Here is a 25,382-nt window from a genome sequence, read left to right on the forward strand (position 1 = left end):
AAAGTGTCCCATTTACCCGGCCCTGAGCCCTAAAATTTCTCACCATGGCCTCAAAACTACCCGGACACCAAGGCTTCCTGTGCCCGCCTGTTAGAAATGGAGGTCTCTAGTTGGCAAAGGTTTGCACCTTTGTCCAAGTAGGGACCCTTCTTCCTAGTCAGTGTAAGGGGGGTACAGTTCTAAAATAACCCCTGCTCACCCCCTTGGTAGCTTGGTAGCTTAGCATGAGCAGACAGGCTTATCTCAGAGGCAGTGTGTGAATCATTTTTGCATGTATACAGTAACACTGTGAAAACACTTCAAATGGACACCACACCAGTTTAGAAAAATAAACAAAACTTTATCTAAACCAACAAGACCAAATACATACATACAATACTGTAAAAATAGTTACTCTTCAAGATACCCTTTAAATTGCAGAATTGGCTGAAAAGCACAGTTCTTCCGAGTCAGTAGCTACGTCAGGGGCTACAGCGATGCTGAAAACAACAGAGTCTAACAGTTCCAGCCCACTGCATCAGTATGGGCCAGCTAAAGCATTGATAGACTATTACATTACCTTTCTTGTTGCGGCCGATACGTTGGTACAAGTCGGTCAGGGCAACCATTACGGTCGCGTTGCAAAATGGAATCAGTTTAGGGCGTGGTGCCCTCATAAAGCAGGGCAGTCAGTGGCTCAGTGTCGATCGCCCAGACGTCGTTGGTGAGTCCAAGGCTTATGGTGCAGGGAGATGTAGTGCTCGATGAGGTACTGGCAAGTTGCTGTGCAGGCGACGGAGCCAGTCGATGTTCTGAGAACTCTTGAACAGGGGGAAAGCTCCACTTCAAAGCCCTTGGAGATACTTTCTCAGGCAGGATACACACACAGTTCCTTTCCTTGGCAGAAACAGCTATTGCAGGCCAACCCCAGACAACCTACAGAAAAGGGGTATTGCTTTCCTCCAGTTTCTTCCAGCTCTTCTCCTTGGCAGAGGTTCCTTCTTGAAATCCAAAAGTGACCTAAAGTTCAGGGTGTCTGGGTCCCACTATTTATAGCACAAATTCCTTTGTTCTCTGGTGTCAAAGAAGCTATTTGTCCAGCTAAAACCAGTTGTGCCCTCTCTGGTAGAGATGCCCAGAATGAGGTGGAGACAGCATTGTCCAAGGTGAGAAAGAAATCTCCTCCCCCTACTCTAAATGCAGCCCAGCTCTGTTCAGCCCAGCCCTGACTTATTCAGGACAGGCAGTACACACAACAACCACCCCCAGTGGCTGTCTGAAAGAATGCACATCCCCAGCCCCTGTCACTCCAAAGCCAGACAGTCAATACACTAACCTAGAAGAGGCCCACTGGAGGGCTAAGCAAGAAAATGCCCACTTTTGTAAAACATTTTGTGTAAACGCTAATTTGAATGAGAAACTGACATTGAATTGACTCTGTTACTGGGGGTGGGAAAATTGGGCTGCGAGCATTTATTTATTTTTTGGGAATTTTTTAACTTGGCAGTTTGGAAAGGGTGATTTAATTTTTCTGTGCCCCTCATCTCCTGCTCTCCCGATATTTTATTTAGAACGTGTCTCCCCCGCGGTGTCCGTTTGTAAGAGTGGACCCGCCTGAGCGGGGTTAGCCCTCTAGTTTTTTCCCTGACATCACGGCATAAATTGCACGCCGGTGCGGACGCGCAGCGTGTGTAAACGCTAATTTGAATGAGAAACTGACATTGAATTGACTCTGTTACTGGGGGGTGGGGAAATCGGGCTGCGAGTATTTTAATTTGAATTTTTAACTTGGCAGGTTGGAAAGTGTGATTTTATTTTTCTGTGCCCCTCATCTCCTGCTCTCCCGATATTTTATTTAGAATGTGTCTCCCCCGCGGTGTCCGTTTGTTTGAGCGGACCCGCCTGAGTGGGGTTAGCGCTCTAGTTTTTCCCCTGACATCACGGCATAAATTGCACACTGGCGCGGACGCGCAGCGGGCGCGCCGGCGGCACGCCGGCGGCGCGCCTGTCAGCGCCCAAAAAGCGCCCAGTGCCAGGACCCCTGGTAATTTTAAACGGGACCACTATTCATAGCACTTTTTATTAAGCCTACAACCAAATTCATGTGGCAAAAATAATAAGGTAAATGGGGGGAATGATTGGAATTATAATAAATGTCTGGAATGTGGCTTCTGTCTGGTCAACGATCAGGATCGGACTGAATCAATTGAGGTGGGTGCCGGCCCGTTACTAATTAATGAAGCACAAGGTATCAGGCAGGACACCCAGATTCCGACGCCCCAAAGTGCCACACATAAGAATGGTGCCTTAGCTAAGAATAGCCTTCGGTGCTTCCTATTAAACACTCGGTCGGTAGTAAAACACCAAACCGAGTTGGAATCACTGATAGAGGAACATAACCCAGATATTGTATTCTTAACTGAGACCTGGACGGATGACACTTCCGCTCCGGACTGGAATGGTGCTATCCCCCAAACTATAGAGCGTTCAAACACAACAGATTGAGCGGTAGAGGAGGGGGAATTGCTATCATTTAGAAAGAGGGAGTGGAGGTGCAGATAGAAGCCGTTACTGACTTATGCGCCGAAGCTATTCGCTTCAACGTGAAATGGAATAATTCCACCACACTGCATGGGCTACTGGTTTACCGACCCCCTGGAAATAGAACTGAATTTCTGAATGCGCTCATGACGTTCCTTGAATCTAGTGTAGAGCTCTCTAACTTTATGATGCTTGGTGATTTTAATTATCACCTGGAAGCATCCACTTGCATGGAGACTTGTAGGTTACTTGACATCATGGAAGTGTATGGCCTACAGCAATTTGTTAAGGAACCTACTCACTCTGGGGGGGCATACTTTAGATGGGCTATTTTCTAATGACAAGGATATTAAAGTGAACAAAATTATGGCCTTGCCATGGACAGATCACAACGCCATTTTTTTTCAAATTCCCAATGATCAGATTGATGGAGGCTCCCCTTTTAAGCCCAGACAGCAGACCTTTCGCCGGTGAAATAAAATCAGTAAAGAGGACATGGGGAAGGCCTTTAGCAAGGATGTACCCACCTTAAGTAAGGATAACAATGTGGCAGTGGCGTGATTTAATGATTGGATTGGTGGGGCCATTGACAAGGTTGCCCCCAAGCAAAAGGTCACTGCCAACAGACGGCCACCAAAGAACCCATGGTACGGCCCAGAACTCAAACAACTTAAAGTGACCTCTCGGAGGTACGAAAGACTTTGGAGACTGGACTATGGAGATTCCAGCAAAGACGCCTATAAGAAAGCCTTGAAATTATATAAGGAAGCCATTCGAGCAACAAAGGTCCAATGTTTTACCACTAAGATCCACGAGGCAGGTAACTCCGTAAAGGAATTATTTAAGTCAGTCTCTTACCTAAGTAAACCACAGCAGGGAAATGACTTCAAGCCAGACCAGAATTTTTGTGACGAATTAGCCATGTTCTTCCATAGTAAAGTAACGACTATATATGAAGAACTGGCTAAAAAGACCAATCATTCATCTAATGTTCCTCTTTCTAACCCTAGACACTATAGCACCTCCAGCACACTTAGCAATTTCGACCCTCAATCAAAGGAAATGATCATTAGCATCCTAATGACTATAAAATCTGCATCCCGCACTGACCCATGCCCCCCGGACATCATGCACCTGGCAGCAGACGACATAAAAGGTACCTTAACCAGCTTGGTAAATCAAGTACTGACATCCGGAGAATTTCCACTGAGGTGGAAAGTAGCCAACGTGAGGCCACTACTAAAGAAACCATCGGTAGACCCCCTCAGTGTGTAAAAACTACCGCCCCATATCCGGTTTACCCCTGGCCGCGAAAATCACAAAAAAGGTAACAAATAAAATTTTGATGGACTATCTAGATAACAATTCCTTACTAGACCCATCACAACATGGCTTCCGGACAAAGCACTCCACGGAGACAGCGTTGATCGCTGCGGTCGAGGGGATTCGGACTATTGTGGACAAGGGAGACAGGGCTGTGCTTATCCTGCTCGATCTGTCAGCTGCTTTCGACACCGTGAATTACACGGTGTTGGAGCAGCTACTTCTTGAGATCGGTGTAAATGGCACAGTGTTGGCTTTCTTTACATCTTTTTTGAAGAACAGAAAACAGTACATCGACTGGGATGGGCTGTTATCTGACAGCTCTGTTCTACCTTGTGGGGTTCCCCAGGGATCGGCACTTTCACCGACCCTGTTCAATATCTACATGCTGCCACTAGCTGGGTTAGTCAGGAAGCATGGGTTTACTTTCGTTTCCTATGCGGACGACTCCAAACTAGTGGTATCAGTAGGAGATAGTGCAGAACAGACGGCACAGAACTTCTGCGGGTGCCTTAAAGAAATCATGGTCTGGATGAGTCTGAACCTTCTCAAGATCAACGCTAAAAAAACAGAGGTCTTGGAATTTGGAAAGGGTCTACCTGCTTGGAATAACAGCTGGTGGCCAAGAGAAGCTGGAGAATGCCCACAGCCAGTAAAAAAGGTAAAAAACCTTGGTTTCTTCCTGGATGAAAAGCTTACCATGGGAACACAGGTGAATAGTCTAGCATCAACCAGTTTCTTCCTTTTGAAAACTTTAAGGAAGATTTTCCCTTTTATTCCAGTGACACTTCAAAAGACAGTAATGGCCGCCCTCTTTCTGTCCAGACTGGACTATTGCAATGCCATGCTTTTAGGCATTGACAAGTACCAGCTGAAAAAGCTCCAGTCTTTACAAAATGCAGCCATACGAACGGTTCTTAAGCTACCTTACAGGCATCCTACCACAACAGGCAGGCGAGCACTCCATTGGCTTCCTGCCCAGGAAAGGATCGAATTCAAGGCCCTCTGCTTAGTGCATAAAGCCTTGTATGGTGGTGGCTCAGTGGACAGCCAGAAACTGTTCCTGTCATATGCTCCACCACGTGAACTTAGATCTTCTAGGCTTGGTTTCATATGTGTCCCAAAGTTTAGGCTAGCGAGATGGGGTGGACGACGGCTAACCTACCAGGCAGCTCTACTATGGAACAAGTTGCCGGTCCACCTAAGATTACAGCTTAGTCATACTCACTTCAGGAAAGAGCTTAAAACGTATCTTTTCAATGCTGCCTAAATGATTAGGTTTCTCGACTATGGCTTAACTGCACACCCCAGCGCCAAGACGCCTCAGCAATAGAGCGCTTTATAAGCATTTATAACATAACAACATAACTTTCTGAAAGTGGTATTTTCAAACCCAGAATATAAAAATCATCCTTACTAAAAGATGCATCTTTATATCCTGAGTTCAGGGATACTAAACATCATCTTTCCAACTCTTTCCAATCGGAAGTTATATTTATAAGAAGTTATAAATGAACTCCTGTTCTATCCTATGGGGCAGAGAGCCTTTCAATAGTGAAAATTGAAATATACTGTATGTCACTATCTGGACATGTCACACACCTCAGTACATGTCCTACCTTTCACATACACTGTACTCTGCCCATGGGGCTATCTTGGGCCTTCCTTAGGGGTTTCTTACAAGTAAAAAAAGGGAAGGTTAGGGCCTGGCAAGTGGGTGCACTTGCCAGGTCGACATGGCAGTACCAAACTGTGCACAGACACTGCAGTGGCAGGTTTGAGTTACATTTATAGGCTACTAATGTGGGTGGCACAATCAGTGCTGCTGGCCCACTAGTAGGTTTCGATTTACAAGCCCTGGGCACGCATAGTGCACTGTACTAGTCCTTATTTATTAATTTAGTTTTATATAGCGCGAACAAGATCCCGAAGGTTATCAGAGCGCTTTACAAAAGGATGGAAGGAAGGATATAAATGTACTCCGCAGCAACACAAGTCACATTTTTTATTAACTTTTGATACATTTGAGCTACAAACAATGTATTAGTTTAAATGGTCAGATCATGCAGCAGATCTTGCATTATGAGGCAAATATGGCAGAATCAACTAAAAAGAGTAGTGAGGCACACTAAGCCATAATTATATAGAAAACATTTGCAAACTAGGATATATTGCCATTCATGCTTGAACAGCTGTTATGGAAAAAGGGAGAAGTGCTGATAACAGAAACTCCATGTCTCGGAGACAAATGGTTTGTTTTTCCACATTTAGTCGTACTTAGGGCATACTGTGATTAGAAGCATATCTCACTTTCTGAATTTATTTTAATGTAATTAACTCATTATAACCTTAAATAATCATGTGTATCCATTTGTTGATTGAACTGGGCAGTGAAATGCCAAACAAATACAGATAATTGGGATAGTTGCGCATTCTGGCCACACCTCTGGCTCCGCCCACACATCCAATCCTTGGGTTATTCCCGCCCTCTGAGTCTCCCCTCACAGTTCCCCTATTTTTTCCCCCCACTTCAACCACTGAAGCAAAGAAGGAGACATAAGAAAGAAGTATATCCTGGAGCATTTGCCATGTATTCAGGAAATGAAAGTAAAGTCCCGGTCTTGGGGATATGTCAGGAGCCACGGGTTCTGAAAGCCATGATCCTGCATCACCTCTGGGAGGACTGATCTGTCTTTGTTGTCATAACAACTTTCGGGTAAGGATATTACCGGCCCTGCACATGCTCACCTACTTGACTGGTGCCCTACCTAGTTGAAATGTATAAAATATACAAGAATATTAATAGGGAGTGAGGAGATCTCTTTGGGAGGCAAGATGGTGGCTGTGTGAGGAAGCCACAGAGCAGCAGTGTGGGCGAGGCGCAGTAATCCTCCCCTACCCCCCGTAGAAGCAGCGGCTCACCTGGTTGGCTCTTGGTGAAGGAGAACTGATGTTGTTTGTGCCCTGGTGGTCCGGAGCGGTGGGCTTCGAGTGGAGGCATTCTGAGGCTACGGACGGACTGCTGGGGCTGCCGGCGTTCTGGGTCCGGCATCCGCGGCGTTGGGGGTGTGTCGGCTGCTGGCCGAGGCAGGCCGTGGGAGCCGTCGGAAAAGCTGCAGGCGGAGTTGCTCTGTCGATCGGCTTTTTGCGGCGGAGGCAGCACCCTGTGGCTACCATACTGACAATGGCCCCGAAAAAGGCAGCAGGGGTATCAGCTAAAGCTGCAGCAGCAGCAAAGAAGAAAATCCAGGCAGCCCAAGCGGCACAGGCGATGCAGGCAGCGCAGGCGGCCCCAGCTTTAGCCCTAATTCCGGAGCAAGCACACCAAGGCTCTGAAGAGACTTCCCTGTGCACAGGGGGTCCGAATATTGGTGAACATGGTGAACATGGTGAAACGCCGATGCCGCCCGAGAGAGGCAAACAGGTGGCACAGCACCCTCAGCAGTCCCCTTCTATTTCGGAGCTGTTGGTTCGCGGGGGAAGGAGTCAGAAGAACGCAGTCGTGGAGGCGCCTCAACCCCCAGTCCAGGAGTCAGCGACACAGGAGGTCAAGGAGATTAAAGGGCCAGGTACCAACTCTGCATCTATCCTCCTTGCGGACGAGGTAGAGGGACTGGAAGATGTGACAATGCCAATTGCTGTGCGGGCAGAGGATCTGGCTGAGGCAAGGGGACAAGAGGCAGCCTCGGGGACCCCGGTGGTTACAGGTACTGATGAACAACTTGATGGGGCTGCATCTGATAATGGGGGGACAATTGAAACTTCCTCATCTCCCGTACACTCTGTCTGTGTGCCTGTACTGCTGAATGATCAGCTGGAGGAGGCTATGGGGCAAGGTTTGGCGATTGAGGGGGGTACGGATAGAGTGAATGAGAAAGAGATTACGTTATTGTGCCCCCCCAGCCCAGCTGACTCTCACGGATGAGGGGGGTAAGGAGCAAGAGAAAGAGAAAGATAGCAGTGAATGCTTCTTCTCGGTGACAGAGGATGCAGAATGGTCTGATGAGGAGAGGAGCTCTCAGGAAGGGAGCAATCTGGAATCTGATAGTGAAAGTGATTTAGAACGGACCCCCCCAGCACGGCCAAAAGACCTGTTGGTCAGGGAGAGGCCCGTGCACAACATATGCGGGATCTGGCCTGGGACCACTCTTCAGCTACGGCCCTTCAGGGAAACCCTAACGCCGAGGCCCCATCATCGTACCCTCAATTATTGGATGTCATATATCAGACCATCCTTACGCATAGAGAAGAAGCTAGGCAGGACACTCGGAAGTCACAGGCAGCAATGCGTAAGATGCAGGGCGCTGTCAGAAAACTCTCTAAGGCGTGCACTAATGTGGGGGATAGAGTCACTAACTTGGAGGAACGGATTGTGGCAACCAAAGCAGAAGCTGCAGCAGCATCGTCCAAGGTAGATTCCCAGAGCGCTCAGGTTGTCGACATCCAGTGGAAACTGGAGGACATGGAAAATCGGTTGAGGCGCAATAACCTCCGAGTCCTAGGAGTTCCGGAAGGGGCAGAGGGCTCAGACATTAGGGTCTTTATGATCAACCTGTTCAAGACAGCATTCCCGGAACTATCTGAGTGGAACTGGGCTGCGGAAATGCAGAGAATTCATCGTACTCCGTTTAGAGCTCGCCGAGGAGCTGGAAGCGGCGATAAACCTAGGGCAGTCTTGATATTTTTTGGTAACTATGTTCTTCGGCAGATCATATCGGAAAAGGCTCGCCCCGATGCAAAAAGATCCAGTGAGGGGGTTTCTTTTTTTGTGAGACCGGACTTTTGCCACGCGACGGTGGAAAGGTGGTGGAGACTCCGCAAGCTGATTAAGCCCTTTCAGGATAAACACATTCAGGTTTATTTAGTGAATCCAGCGCAGCTCAAGATATTGAAAGATGGGAAGACTATATATTTTTCGTCAGAAGTTAAGGCAAAGGAGTTTTTGGACTCTTTGTGATTCAAATAAGTTTGATTGGCGGAGTATTAAGTCTGGCAAGGGGTCTAAAAATTAGAATGTGTTTGCTGTTCTATTTATCTGAATTGCTTGGTTCAGTAGTGAGATTCTTTCTCCTTTCCCCCCTCTTTGTTATACAGCCGGTTTCAGGCTCAGTTATAGGGATTTAAGTTTTGTGCAGGTTCTTTTTCTAGATCAGATGGGGTTTTCTTCTGGTTTCTTTTTTCCTTTTTTGTGTGTTTCTCGGGGGGACGGTTTGGGGGGTAAGATATGGTTCATATGATTGTTGTGTTTTAAGTAACAGCTGTGCCTATGCTCCACGCTGCTGCACACAACCATCATTAGCTCAGACCAAGGTTTGAGTTCTTCCAGTGGGAGGGGGGTAAGAAGGGTGAGGGGTGTAGGAGGGGGGTTCTCCGGGGGGGGCATGGGTTGGGGGGGTGAAAAGCTGAATAAAATGAGAATTTGTGGTACAATGTTTTCTACAGCTCTGGTGTTCTCGGGAAATGGTATACATGTCTTGGAAAAAGTTTTTTTTTATGATGTGCAGTTGAAAGTAAGGTTTTTTTCTAACAAGAAGCATGGCAAGCCTTAGTGTATATTCAATAAATATAGGTGGGTTAAACGACTGGTGGAAGAGAGCAAAACTGGCACAGTTTGTGAAGACTGAACCTGTAGATATTTTGTGCCTTCAGCTACCATGGGCGAAGAGGCAGCTTCTGAGGGTTGGAGGGTTCAATATCCTGGCATGTTCCTGCCAAACTTCAACAGTAAGGGGGGTAGTGATTTTGGGGAAATCTATGCTGGGGGGCGAAACGGGCTAAATCTGATGCACTTGGTAGATGGGCCCTGGTGGAATTGGAGTGTGGCCTTACTATCGGTGGCATATATGGCTCAAATCAGGACGACCCAGAGGTTTTCGAAATTTTGGAAGAGGAACTGTCAACATGGCCGATTCCCATACTGGTCTGTGGTGACTTTAATATTTCCACGGATCTTTCTGTGGGAAGCTCGTATGCTGGCAGAAAACCAAGGGTATCTATGGCTCTCCGGTCTATGATGTTGTCGCATGTTTTAATTGATGTCTGGGGGGCAAAGGAGCCTAGTGATCCAGGCTATACATACTTCTCTTGTCCCCACCAGAGGTATAGTAAACTGGATTATTTCTTAATATCATCCACAGAAATTAGTAAGATCAGTGTTAGGAAACTCCCCAAGGTCCTCTCGGATCATAACCCGTTGGCAATCATATACAATGGTATGGGATTAGCTAGGAACTGTAGGGCTTGGACATTCAATCGGAAGCTTCTGACCGATGTACAGTTTGTTGAACAAATGCAAAAATGGGCCCACGAATTCTTTGATGCTAATCGTTATAGTGCATCAAGGAACTGTGTGTGGGATTCATTTAAAGCAGCATTGAGGGGGGAGGTTATTAGTTATTCTGCTCAGGTCAGGAAAAAAGAACAAGCCATTAGGATCAAGCTTTTGGCAGATCTAGGTAAGGCAGAAGAACAACACTGCCAAGATCTAACCCAAGGAAGGGAAGGTAGAGAGAGCCAAACCAGTATCTGCCTAATTAAAGCGGAACTACAAAAACATTTTGCAGAGAAGGCGGCAGCGGAATATTGGACATATAAGAGGAGGGTGTATGAGACTGGGGAGCAGGCTGGCAAGGAATTAGCGCTAAGGATCAGGCAAGATTATACCAATAATATAATAACAAGCATCCGCGAGAATGGACGTGATTTGGTAGAACCCCAGGGCATCCTCTCAGTTTTCGCAAATTTCTATCAAACCCTGCATAAGGAGGAAATGGGTGGGACGTGTCCAACTGGCAGGTATCCGGATAATGGGCCTAAATTGGGACCAGCAGAAAGAGAAAAATTGGAGCTAGATATAGCATTGGATGAGATCCGCGAGGCGCTATCTGACCTGGCTGCCCGTAAGGCTGCTGGGCCAGATGGCATCCCTCTCGAGATGTATAAGTGTCTCTCGGGAGAGCTGGCTCCAATACTGTTGGATCTATTCAATGGAATTATAGGTACGGGTAAGATCCCGGAAACATGGAAAGATACCAACATCATAGTCTTCCATAAAAAAGGAAAGTCGAAGGAAAACCCTGGGTACTATAGGCCCATATCTTTGATCAATTCGGACAATAAGCTGCATGCAAAGATCCTGGCCACACGGTTGGGGAGGGTTATTGGTGGGCTTGTCTCCCCCTGGCAGCATGGGTTTATCCCCGGTCGAGGAACGGCGGACCATGTTAAAAGAGCAATCTCGCTGTTCGAGGCCTATGCTGCTGGGGGGAGAGGAGTCGCCATGATCCTCCTCGATGCAGAAAAAGCGTTCGATCGCGTCAGGTGGCTCTACCTATGGGATGTACTGATGGAGAGAGGGTTTGGCCCTAAAATTCGAGCGGCTGTAAAAGCCATGTATTGCGATCAAATGGCCCGAATTCAGCTGATGGGCCAGAGTTCGGACAGGATCAGGATAAGCAGGGGCACCCGTCAGGGTTGCCCCTGCTCACCTATCCTGTTTGCTCTGTATATCGAACCCGCTGGTTAGGCAAATTCTCGGGAATGGGGGAATACAGCCAGCAGTAACTAATGGATTTGCAAGTAAAATATTGGCGTACGCCGATGATCTGGCAGTGATTACACCAGAGCCAGCTGAGGCCATGCGGATACTGGTAGAGGTCACTAGGGAGTTTGGTATGCATTCAGGGTACTGCCTGAATGAGTCAAAAACCCAGGTGATCTGTTCAAAGGAGATTGTTAAAATCGATCAAAGATATGTTGATTCTGCTACTTATCTTGGGCTAGTAATTAATGCTGAAACAGGTTCTATTATTCAGGATAATTATTCCCCGCTCCTTAAAAAAATGGAATTAGATTTTAAGCGGAAGGACTCATTGCACCTATCACTTATAGGGAGAGCCAACGTGTTAAAGATGACTATGCCGCCCAAACTCCTTTATCTGTTTAGATGTATACCCTATTTAATTGAGGAAGGGATGTTAAAAAAGATCGAGTCTATCTTTAACAGTTTTTTATGGCAGTATGGTAAAACTAGGAGGGCAGCAAAATTTATGACGCTCCCTCAGGAACGTGGAGGTTTGGCAATCCCAAATATAAGATTCTACCATTGGGCTGGTTTGTTGACTCGGATGTCTATATTATTTGAGTCAGTACCCAGTGGGAGATATACATATGATCCTACCTCCGATCTATATGCGTTGCCATCAATCTATGAACTACTGATGGGAAAGGAGGCCGTGGGGGTATTGTTGAGAAAAACCAGTCGTAGATTTTTTTAAAAATCCCGGTATAAGGCGGCGCTGAGCACCTGGGATCTGTGGAAAAATCTGCAGAAACTGTGTCATATCCCTAAGATTAATCTGTATACCCCGCTGTGGAACTCAATGTATTTACCAAATTTGAGTATAGATGGGGCCTGGAAATACTGGGTGCAGCTGGGCATTCGGACTGTGGGCGATGTGATGTTGAATGGAAGCACTGTCAGCTTTAATTGGTTACAAGAGAAGTATGGTCTCCCCAGCAATCAAATCTTTAAGTATCTCCAAGTTTCACAAACACTTAAAACTGTTATTTCTGATATCTCGCCCGGGCCGTATTGCCTTGTGCTGGGGTATTTGCTAAGAGGAGGAGATAGGATTAGCAGTATATATCAAGCGCTGATTGAAAAATTCCCTGACGATCTTGAGAAACACGAGGCCGCCTGGGCAGTCAGACTTCAAGATCCGGATACTGACCTTGATAAAGCCTTGAGCTTGGATAAGCAGGTACTTCGGTCCTCAAACCTGAAGGTTCAGCATTTTAAAACACTTTTTAATCTGTACTACACACCATCTAAGTTACATGATTGGGGCATGAGGATCGACAGTAACTGCCCTAGGTGCCAGAAAGGTCCTGGAGATCTTTTACATATGTTCTTTCATTGCGAGAAGCTTAGATCGATAAAAACAGAGAGAGAGAATTTTTTAGAGGGGCTGCTAGGCTTAAAGATCTGCCTATCCCCGACAGTGATGATCTTTGGGAGTGATAGTAAAACGGCCCTTATGAATAAAGAAACAGAGGCCTTTATCTTTCTAGCCGTTGCCGTTTTACGTATTCTACTTTCAGCCGCTTGGAAGGATCCAAATGCCCCAACCTTCCAAATGTGGCTGACCAGGCTTCTTGGTATTCATAACATCGAATCTACTCTATATTTTTATAAGGGTAAGAAAAAGCGTGATTTTGGTAATAAGATATGGGACCCCCTTAAAAACTGGAGGGAGGGGCAGTTATAATTAACCAGGGATGAGTCTCTTATATGTGTATTATTCTTATATGTAACCACCTATCTATTTTTATATTGAATGTCTGGTTTTATCTATGCTGCTTTTCTGCTTATCGAACTATATTACGAGATAATGTATTTTTCTATTTTATGCTGTATCTGTTTTGTACCAATGAATTCTCAATAAAAAAACAAAAAATAAAAAAAAAGAATATTAATAGGGAGCTACTAATAACTCCATAAACCTTTAAATACATACAGACTTAAATGCATTGATTTGCAATCGAAGCTGTATAGCAACACCCTGAAACACGTTGCCTGAAAATATTCTATACTCAAGAAGTATTGTGCTTCTGGAAATTCTGTTAACATATTCTTTTATGATGTTGAAAAACCTGTTGTAAAAATATACTGCTGAACCAATAGTGGTTTCTGTTGTGGCAGTATGCCCTTAACAAATTTGACTGGCAATCAATTATTTTAAGTCTATATGTATTTAAAGGTTCATTAGTAGTTATTAGTATCTCCCTACATATCTTTTTGTGTATTCTATCTATCTTTGGTGTTAGCCTTCTCCAAAGGGCCAGATCGATCCAGGTGTGGGTCCAGTCCAATATTCCAGTCTCCCCAAGTTATCTTCTTTCCGGTACCAAACACCGTCAAAAGTTTAGATAAAGAAGATAAAACGGGTGGCCTATCATGGTTGGGTGAATGAATGGATCCCAACATCAAGGTCTGGCCTAAAGCTTTAAACTTTACAAAGACGTAGTGACTTAGGGGGTCAGTTCATGTCCTTAGAATGGTAATGCTGTAAAAACACGGGTTAACCCAATAAGTCACTGGGACCTGGGTGAATAATTGATACAAACAAGGTGGTCCCAGATACTAGAACGAATAGACCATAACTTGAAGAAATTCAAAGAAAATATAACAACATTGTTTTTATTCACAACGTGTACCATAGAAAATTATTCATAAAATACATACATAATTGATCACATTTAATGCCCCTAAAGAAAAGGAAAGGCAAGGGTAGTGTTTGGATGGTGAAGGGACTAAATGAGTGAAAGAAACAGTGGTCACTATGACCTCAATGAACCAGAAATAATAATTAATTAACAAACTGAAAATCACAATTCATAAATTGATTAAGACAAAATCATGCCTAAGGAAATCATAAATGATAAATCAGGAAAGAGGCTGAAGATGAGAAGGAGTGTCGACGTTTCGACCCAAAATGATGCAGGCATGGGATGAAACCTTGCTAGAGGGCCTTCATCGGGACAAGGGCGCGAGAGGGGGCAGTGAATCTTGTCTAGGGAACGTAATCAGAGATGGAAGAGTAATCCGTCACGTGAATCAGGATCCTGAAAATCTTAATAAAGCTGTAGGACCAAAGGTTTTTTTTTTGTGTTCGCAAGTGTTTCTGCCATTTCGCAAGGGTTTTTTACCAGTTCGCAAACGCGAACTTACTTGTCGGGTAGCAACGATCGCGACCATGTTGGTTCATCACAGCACCCTCTGTTTCACCACTGCCACCCTCTGTTTCACCACTGCCACCCTCTGGCTCACCCATGCCACCCTCTGGCTCACCCATGCCACCCTCTAGTTCATCACTGTAGATTATGGGGGGAAAAGCACACCTGCCCTGCCTCAACTGACATGAATGAATTAGGGGCTGATTAATGTGTCACTGAATTTGAACTTCCAGGCTGGCACCTGCTTCCTTATCTGTAATTGCTTTCTGTTGCAGTGTAATTTTTTTAACAGGACCTTTGTTGTATACTTGTAGCTATTCTCTGAGCCTGCTGTGAGGGTCAGAGCAGGGTCATAGAATAGTTGCAAGTAGGCAACTGAACTCTGAAGGGGCCCCTCAGGAAGCACTACAAGGAATGGTTACTAATGATAAGATTGAACTTTTGCACCTGCTAAGTGCTTTCAGTTTTGCAAAAATCCAAATATCCAGCAGCATCCACAAAAAGTAATCCTTACCAGGTCAAGATCCAAATCAAAGTGACCAGCACATGAAGAAAGCACTGGGAGGAGCCTGCTGGACAGGAACAGGAAGTTGGAGACTGTGGGGCGCTTCCTTCCAAATAAACCCCCCCACCCCTCAAATGGACTCCTTGCAAAAAAAAGTGCAGGCAAATGTCAACCTGAGGAGTTATTCTGATAAAAATCATAATTTTCAAGGTTTATGCTGCCTGCTGGTGGATTTCTTGTGCGAAATTGCAAATTTTGCAATCTCGCAATTGCGAGATTGTCGCTGCCCGCCGCATCTACGTGTTCGCAAGTGTTTACTCCCGCGATGCGTGATCACGGGCCTTTATGACGTACTCGCGTTAAAAAACTCTCGCTGTGCAAGGTGGCAAGCCGCGATGACGTCGACAAACTCCTGCGGGATCCCGCAGCAAGATCCAAAATGGCGCAGCACACGCAAACATGGAGAAAAACAACTCTGCAAACGCTGAATGACGGTAAGTGAACGCTGCGCGCCGCAAAATTGTATAGTATTCTAGTTGGCAAGTGAGACCAAGCAAAAAATCCGCTTCGCACGGATTTACGAATTTTTGGCAAATTCGCGAGAGTTCGCGGATTGCGAATTTGCCGAAAATCCGCAAAATCCGCGAGCGGAACGGATTTTACGCCCATGCTTAATCACAATCCACTTTCCAACATCTTTTAGGAAAGGTAGGGGAAAAAAGTATCAGAACATTTAAGGAACTGTCCTAGGAGCAACAACATATGGGCCACTAGAGTTTAAGAACCAGCCTGAAGTCCAGAGCCAAAAAGACGGATTTACCTGCTGGTCCAAGGTCACTGGACCCTGTGCAGAAAGAGCCACGTCAACAACCATTGCAAGGACCAATTTGGATGCAGGACCTTCCTTTACAGGACAAGTTGCCTTTTTATAAGATCATTTTCCCTATGGGCTGATTCCAGAATTCCAAGGGTCTACATCCAACTACTACACGACGTCATCAGAAACACCTCCAAATTCGGCTTTGGGGTTTTACAACAAGGGAGATGTTTTAATGAACCGCAGTTGCATAGTGATGCTCCCCGGAAACCGACAAAGCACGATCACACATGGTGGAGCAAGGCCGTTTCTGATGCCCAGAGACCATACAAGCAGTCCCTTTACACATTAGGTGTTCCTTTGTTAAGTAACCAAAAATATTGTTTGACAATAACACCACCAAAAAGTCGGGGGTTTTCCCACTGAGCAATTAAACATCTGTTGATTTGAGCACCTGGTTTTTGAATAATGTGGTTCCACATGATAAGGACATGTAAATACTGTTTTTTTTATCTTTTTTATTTTGGTCCCGCAATTCTTTCAAGAAATAATTTTTAGAAAAAAATCATAATGTATTTAAATACAGTGCTGTTGTCACTGCCTTCAGTGCCTTGGAACACGTTCAGATTACATTCACATCGGACTCATTCGCAGGGCCAGAATAATTATGGGTCAAGGGAGGACCCATTTTGTGGCAACTTTGATTACATATGGCTAGAAAATGCCACTTATACAGCACAGTGCACACATTCAGTGTAGTGTTATTTGATCATTTTAACACTCATAAATACTAGCCAAGGAAAAATTTCACATCACTACTACCACTTTAGCAGCTGAGTACTTCAATAAGGAAATGAAAGGTGACGAGTTCACCTTTGCAAACAGTCTGGCACATGGCGCTTTTTAAAGAAAGATGCCAACCTTTCTCGAAGGAACTAAACGTAGTACAGAAATGAAGTCTATTTATCCTTCCAATGCTATGACCAAGCCCAGCTAACTCCAGTGGCGGCTCCTCCGCAATGGCGGAGGAGCGTCGCCCATTACCTCAGAGCCAGCAGCTGAAAAATAAGACGATGTCTTACTTTTGTTTTTATTTTTTAGCTGCAGGTTTTGAGCCAGCGTGTGAAGGGAGGGCGGAGCCAGGGCCATGGGAATGGGGAGGAGGAGTGGTTTGTGCACTTCTAAGTGCACATGTGTGTTTGGCGGGCCACCTTAAGCTGGCCAAACACACATGCGCACTTAGGTTTCTCCAACGTGGCTGTACTCAACAGCCGGGTTGAAGACACAGCACAGACTTCCTGTCCTGAATGGAGCATTAAAGCAGCCCGCTCAAGCCAATCTCTGCGCTGCCCTTATGCTTGAGAGCAGTGCAGGGATTGGATGGGTGTTGAGATGCTGCTCAGGGACTCCCGGGAATTGCAAAAAAGAACAAGTGATGGACTGAATGTGGATCAATGTCACACACTCCCCCAGTCAAAAGATCTGGGCCCAAATCCATCGTTTTTTTGCACTCCACACCACCCTGGGTCAGATAATGGCTTTATGCAAATCAGCTCTGACCCTGTTGCCCCATGGGAACAGTCCAGTCCGAACTACAACAGCCATATCTTTCCCAGACCGGAATCAAGCATCCGAGGACCGGACCGGTTTCGAGGTAACACCTCTCTTCAGCCCGGCTAGCTTGACTCCAAGTGGTGTGGAGTGCCTGGGACCCACGTCTGGGCATCCCCAGCGCACTTAGGGCGGCAATTGCAAAAAAGAACAAGTGATGGACTGAATGTGGATCAATGTCACACACTCCCCCAGTCAAAAGATCTGGGCCCAAATCCATCGTTTTTTTGCACTCCACACCACCCTGGGTCAGATAATGGCTTTATACAAATCAGCTCTGACCCTGTTGCCCCATGGGAACAGTCCAGTCCGAGCTACAACAGCCATATCTTTCCCAGACCGGAATCAAGCATCCGAGGACCGGACCGGTTTCGAGGTAACACCTCTCTTCAGCCCGGCTAGCTTGACTCCAAGTGGTGTGGAGTGCCTGGGACCCACGTCTGGGCATCCCCAGCGCACTTAGGGCGGCAATTGCAAAAAAGAACAAGTGATGGACTGAATGTGGATCAATGTCACACACTCCCCCAGTCAAAAGATCTGGGCCCAAATCCATCGTTTTTTTGCACTCCACACCACCCTGGGTCAGATAATGGCTTTATGCAAATCAGCTCTGACCCTGTTGCCCCATGGGAACAGTCCAGTCCGAACTACAACAGCCATATCTTTCCCAGACCGGAATCAAGCATCCGAGGACCGGACCGGTTTCGAGGTAACACCTCTCTTCAGCCCGGCTAGCTTGACTCCAAGTGGTGTGGAGTGCCTGGGACCCACGTCTGGGCATCCCCAGCGCACTTAGGGCGGCAATTGCAAAAAAGAACAAGTGATGGACTGAATGTGGATCAATGTCACACACTCCCCCAGTCAAAAGATCTGGGCCCAAATCCATCGTTTTTTTGCACTCCACACCACCCTGGGTCAGATAATGGCTTTATGCAAATCAGCTCTGACCCTGTTGCCCCATGGGAACAGTCCAGTCCGAACTAAAACAGCCATATCTTTCCCAGACCGGAATCAAGCATCCGAGGACCGGACCGGTTTCGAGGTAACACCTCTCTTCAGCCCGGCTAGCTTGACTCCAAGTGGTGTGGAGTGCCTGGGACCCACGTCTGGGCATCCCCAGCGCACTTAGGGCGGCAATTGCAAAAAAGAACAAGTGATGGACTGAATGTGGATCAATGTCACACACTCCCCCAGTCAAAAGATCTGGGCCCAAATCCATCGTTTTTTTGCACTCCACACCACCCTGGGTCAGATAATGGCTTTATGCAAATCAGCTCTGACCCTGTTGCCCCATGGGAACAGTCCAGTCCGAACTACAACAGCCATATCTTTCCCAGACCGGAATCAAGCATCCGAGGACCGGACCGGTTTCGAGGTAACACCTCTCTTCAGCCCGGCTAGCTTGACTCCAAGTGGTGTGGAGTGCCTGGGACCCACGTCTGGGCATCCCCAGCGCACTTAGGGCGGCAATTGCAAAAAAGAACAAGTGATGGACTGAATGTGGATCAATGTCACACACTCCCCCAGTCAAAAGATCTGGGCCCAAATCCATCGTTTTTTTGCACTCCACACCACCCTGGGTCAGATAATGGCTTTATGCAAATCAGCTCTGACCCTGTTGCCCCATGGGAACAGTCCAGTCCGAACTACAACAGCCATATCTTTCCCAGACCGGAATCAAGCATCCGAGGACCGGACCGGTTTCGAGGTAACACCTCTCTTCAGCCCGGCTAGCTTGACTCCAAGTGGTGTGGAGTGCCTGGGACCCACGTCTGGGCATCCCCAGCGCACTTAGGGCGGCAATTGCAAAAAAGAACAAGTGATGGACTGAATGTGGATCAATGTCACACACTCCCCCAGTCAAAAGATCTGGGCCCAAATCCATCATTTTTTTGCACTCCACACCACCCTGGGTCAGATAATGGCTTTATGCAAATCAGCTCTGACCCTGTTGCCCCATGGGAACAGTCCAGTCCGAACTACAACAGCCATATCTTTCCCAGACCGGAATCAAGCATCCGAGGACCGGACCGGTTTCGAGGTAACACCTCTCTTCAGCCCGGCTAGCTTGACTCCAAGTGGTGTGGAGTGCCTGGGACCCACGTCTGGGCATCCCCAGCGCACTTAGGGCGGCAATTGCAAAAAAGAACAAGTGATGGACTGAATGTGGATCAATGTCACACACTCCCCCAGTCAAAAGATCTGGGCCCAAATCCATCGTTTTTTTTGCACTCCACACCACCCTGGGTCAGATAATGGCTTTATGCAAATCAGCTCTGACCCTGTTGCCCCATGGGAACAGTCCAGTCTGAACTACAGCAGCCATATCTTTCCCAGACCGGAATCAAGCATCCGAGGACCGGACCGGTTTCGAGGTAACACCTCTCTTCAGCCCGGCTAGCTTGACTCCAAGTGGTGTGGAGTGCCTGGGACCCACGTCTGGGCATCCCCAGCGCACTTAGGGCGGCAATTGCAAAAAAGAACAAGTGATGGACTGAATGTGGATCAATGTCACACACTCCCCCAGTCAAAAGATCTGGGCCCAAATCCATCGTTTTTTTGCACTCCACACCACCCTGGGTCAGATAATGGCTTTATGCAAATCAGCTCTGACCCTGTTGCCCCATGGGAACAGTCCAGTCCGAACTACAACAGCCATATCTTTCCCAGACCGGAATCAAGCATCCGAGGACCGGACCCTCTAACCCAGGGTGGTGTGGAGTGCAAAAAAAACGATGGATTTGGGCCCAGATCTTTTGACTGGGGGAGTGTGTGACATTGATCCACATTCAGTCCATCACTTGTTGTTTTTGCAATTGCCGCCCTAAGTGCGCTGGGGATGCCCAGACGTGGGTCCCAGGCACTCCACACCACTTGGAGTCAAGCTAGCCGGGCTGAAGAGAGGTGTTACCTCGAAACCAGTCCGGTCCTCGGATGCTTGATTCTGTTCTGGGAAGGACATGGCTTTTGTAGTTCGGACTGGACTGTTCCCATGGGGCAACAGGGTCAGAGCTGATTTGCATATCGCCATTGTCTAACCCAGGGTGGTGTGGAGTGCAAAAAAACGATGGATTTGGGCCCAGATCTTTTGACTGGGGGAGTGTGTGACATTGATCCACATTCAGTCCATCACTTGTTGTTTTTGCAATTGCCGCCCTAAGTGCGCTGGGGATGCCCAGACGTGGGTCCCAGGCACTCCACACCACTTGGAGTCAAGCTAGCCGGGCTGAAGAGAGGTGTTACCTCGAAACCGGTCCGGTCCTCGGATGCTTGATTCTGTTCTGGGAAGGACATGGCTTTTGTAGTTCGGACTGGACTGTTCCCATGGGGCAACAGGGTCAGAGCTGATTTGCATATCGCCATTGTCTAACCCAGGGTGGTGTGGAGTGCAAAAAAACGATGGATTTGGGCCCAGATCTTTTGACTGGGGGAGTGTGTGACATTGATCCACATTCAGTCCATCACTTGTTGTTTTTGCAATTGCCGCCCTAAGTGCGCTGGGGATGCCCAGACGTGGGTCCCAGGCACTCCACACCACTTGGAGTCAAGCTAGCCGGGCTGAAGAGAGGTGTTACCTCGAAACCGGTCCGGTCCTCGGATGCTTGATTCTGTTCTGGGAAGGACATGGCTTTTGTAGTTCGGACTGGACTGTTCCCATGGGGCAACAGGGTCAGAGCTGATTTGCATATCGCCATTGTCGAACCCAGGGTGGTGTGGAGTGCAAAAAAACGATGGATTTGGGCCCAGATCTTTTGACTGGGGGAGTGTGTGACATTGATCCACATTCAGTCCATCACTTGTTGTTTTTGCAATTGCCGCCCTAAGTGCGCTGGGGATGCCCAGACGTGGGTCCCAGGCACTCCACACCACTTGGAGTTAAGCTAGCCGGGCTGAAGAGAGGTGTTACCTCGAAACCGGTCCGGTCCTCGGATGCTTGATTCTGTTCTGGGAAGGACATGGCTTTTGTAGTTCGGACTGGACTGTTCCCATGGGGCAACAGGGTCAGAGCTGATTTGCATATCGCCATTGTCTAACCCAGGGTGGTGTGGAGTGCAAAAAAACGATGGATTTGGGCCCAGATCTTTTGACTGGGGGAGTGTGTGACATTGATCCACATTCAGTCCATCACTTGTTGTTTTTGCAATTGCCGCCCTAAGTGCGCTGGGGATGCCCAGACGTGGGTCCCAGGCACTCCACACCACTTGGAGTCAAGCTAGCCGGGCTGAAGAGAGGTGTTACCTCGAAACCGGTCCGGTCCTCGGATGCTTGATTCTGTTCTGGGAAGGACATGGCTTTTGTAGTTCGGACTGGACTGTTCCCATGGGGCAACAGGGTCAGAGCTGATTTGCATATCGCCATTGTCTAACCCAGGGTGGTGTGGAGTGCAAAAAAACGATGGATTTGGGCCCAGATCTTTTGACTGGGGGAGTGTGTGACATTGATCCACATTCAGTCCATCACTTGTTGTTTTTGCAATTGCCGCCCTAAGTGCGCTGGGGATGCCCAGACGTGGGTCCCAGGCACTCCACACCACTTGGAGTCAAGCTAGCCGGGCTGAAGCGAGGTGTTACCTCGAAACCGGTCCGGTCCTCGGATGCTTGATTCTGTTCTGGGAAGGACATGGCTTTTGTAGTTCGGACTGGACTGTTCCCATGGGGCAACAGGGTCAGAGCTGATTTGCATATCGCCATTGTCTAACCCAGGGTGGTGTGGAGTGCAAAAAAACGATGGATTTGGGCCCAGATCTTTTGACTGGGGGAGTGTGTGACATTGATCCACATTCAGTCCATCACTTGTTGTTTTTGCAATTGCCGCCCTAAGTGCGCTGGGGATGCCCAGACGTGGGTCCCAGGCACTCCACACCACTTGGAGTCAAGCTAGCCGGGCTGAAGAGAGGTGTTACCTCGAAACCGGTCCGGTCCTCGGATGCTTGATTCTGTTCTGGGAAGGACATGGCTTTTGTAGTTCGGACTGGACTGTTCCCATGGGGCAACAGGGTCAGAGCTGATTTGCATATCGCCATTGTCTAACCCAGGGTGGTGTGGAGTGCAAAAAAACGATGGATTTGGGCCCAGATCTTTTGACTGGGGGAGTGTGTGACATTGATCCACATTCAGTCCATCACTTGTTGTTTTTGCAATTGCCGCCCTAAGTGCGCTGGGGATGCCCAGACGTGGGTCCCAGGCACTCCACACCACTTGGAGTCAAGCTAGCCGGGCTGAAGAGAGGTGTTACCTCGAAACCGGTCCGGTCCTCGGATGCTTGATTCTGTTCTGGGAAGGACATGGCTTTTGTAGTTCGGACTGGACTGTTCCCATGGGGCAACAGGGTCAGAGCTGATTTGCATATCGCCATTGTCTAACCCAGGGTGGTGTGGAGTGCAAAAAAACGATGGATTTGGGCCCAGATCTTTTGACTGGGGGAGTGTGTGACATTGATCCACATTCAGTCCATCACTTGTTGTTTTTGCAATTGCCGCCCTAAGTGCGCTGGGGATGCCCAGACGTGGGTCCCAGGCACTCCACACCACTTGGAGTCAAGCTAGCCGGGCTGAAGAGAGGTGTTACCTCGAAACCGGTCCGGTCCTCGGATGCTTGATTCTGTTCTGGGAAGGACATGGCTTTTGTAGTTCGGACTGGACTGTTCCCATGGGGCAACAGGGTCAGAGCTGATTTGCATATCGCCATTGTCTAACCCAGGGTGGTGTGGAGTGCAAAAAAACGATGGATTTGGGCCCAGATCTTTTGACTGGGGGAGTGTGTGACATTGATCCACATTCAGTCCATCACTTGTTGTTTTTGCAGGGACTCCCGGGACAGGAACTGCAGCAGCGGAATGCAAGGAGGCCGGCAGCATCAGGTAATTGGTTTATTTTTATTTTTATCATTAACCCCCCCTGCCACATGTTTCCCCTGCTTGCTTCTGCTGTACCCGCCTTCCTCCCTCTCCTGCGCCCCCCTCCACCCGTCCTGCTGGTATTATGCTGTGTCGGCCACCACTGGCTAACTCCACAGCACTCCACCCCACTCACCGAAAAAAAGCTTTAACAGCCCATCAGGGATAACAAGCGCTATATAAATGCAAACCTTTTACCATCTTCTATCCCTCCGCTAGCCTTCTGAATCCAAATAACTGACTAACCTATCCACCACTCAAATTACTTTCATATTTCACTGCTTCAACATCCCATCAGGGATAACAAGCGCTATATAAATGCAAACCTTTTTCCTTCTTCTATCCCCCCACTGTCCTTCTCAATCCAAAAAATTGACTAATATCCACCACTCAAATTACTTTTATATTTCACTATACTCATTTACCACTAATCCTTTATGGGTTCTGGAGTAGCGTGCAACTCGCCGAAAAAAGCGCTTCAACACAACAAGCGCTATATAAATGCAAACCTTTTTCCCTCTTCTATCCCTCATCTATGCTTCTGAATCCAAGTAACTGACCACTCTATCCACCACTCAAATTATTTTTATATTTCACTATACTAATTCAACACTAATCCTCTATGGGTTCCAGAGTTGCGTGCTACTCGCCGAAAAAACACTTCGACCCCTCGTCAGGGGTAGTAAGCGCTATATAAATGCAATTACAATTACACTAGTCATCTGACGCCAACACCAAACACTCTACCTCTCAACTAATTTCACTGCCATGTCACACATAACCTGGCCTGATGTGTTGTGTACCTTTTCTGCTCTCTAGAGGGTCACTTTTCACCCAGATAACTATCCTACCTTGTGCCTGGATGCTGGGATGTACACCATCTTCATGGTGCTGCTGCTGAACAGCGCTTCGACATCCAGGTGCCCCTGCGTCACACTCTACAGAGCTATGTAATAAACATTTCACGGTGAAACTGCTACTAAAGGAAGTTGTTAAAAAAAACTAGGGGGCATATTACCAAGCAATAGCGATAATTATCGCTATTGCTTGGTTAGAGACAAAATTTTACCGCTGAGCTGCGGCGATTTTTATCGCAGATAAACCTTGGTATTACCAAGGTTTATCGCAAATGCGATAAAAAACGGCCGCAATGCATGAATATCGCTGAAAAGTCAGAGATATTCATGCATTACCGAGCTAATGCTCTTAGCCATGTTATCCACCTCCCATTGGAAAACATGGCTAAGAACTGCTCAGGGCAGGTGTTAGCTTTTGGAGATATTCGCGCTTAGCGCGAATATCTCCAAAAGTTGGTAATAGGAGATAGCGATGTTAGCGACTGTTTCCAGTCGCTAACATCTTGGCACGCCCACTTTGCATGTCATTAGTGATAAATATCACTGACATGCAAAGTGGGGCCCAAGATGGTCGCTATCTCCTACTAGCTGTTGCTAACTGGTGTTAGCGACAGCTAGGTAATAGGGAGATAATTTTATCTCCGCTTTCTTGGCTTTTAAAGCCAAAAAAGCGGAGATAAACCCCCTTGATAATATACACCTAGGATTTCTGGCGGGTTGGCGATGTCGCGCGGTAATATGTGACAACACAGTTTCGAGCTCCTGTGGTTGTGTGTGTGTGTGAGAGACAGAGAGAGGATAATGATGTGTGAAAACATACATAATGCCTGCCTCGAAGCCCGTTATTACACAGCCTCGGCCATAGTTGCTGCAGTTAACAAATGAAAACTATTTCTCCACTAGATGGTGCCACTCCACTATACAAAGAAAGCGCTCCATCTAGCCACATTTCCATGGGAAAACAAGCATTAACAACACCAATAAGTCTGGCGTATAAATTAAAGTGCCTAATGTGTCATTGATGGCTTTAGGCACTCAATAAGTCATCGTACATGCACTCTGTCATTCAACTTTGCATTTATCCACCCATTCACGCACCCACTGCCATATTCTTGCA

The 25,382-nt window shown here is 47.2% G+C and overlaps 1 protein-coding gene across 1 annotated transcript in view; it reads right to left on the reverse strand.

The window, feature by feature from the left end:
• The window catches only part of PRKCG (protein kinase C gamma), a 1,201,807-nt gene that overhangs the window by 169,324 nt on the left and 1,007,101 nt on the right, over nt 1-25,382 (reverse strand). The gene's annotated exons all lie outside the window — the stretch shown is intronic.

This window comes from Lissotriton helveticus, chromosome 7 (assembly GCF_964261635.1).
Source record: "Lissotriton helveticus chromosome 7, aLisHel1.1, whole genome shotgun sequence".
Lineage (NCBI taxonomy): Eukaryota > Metazoa > Chordata > Amphibia > Caudata > Salamandridae > Lissotriton > Lissotriton helveticus.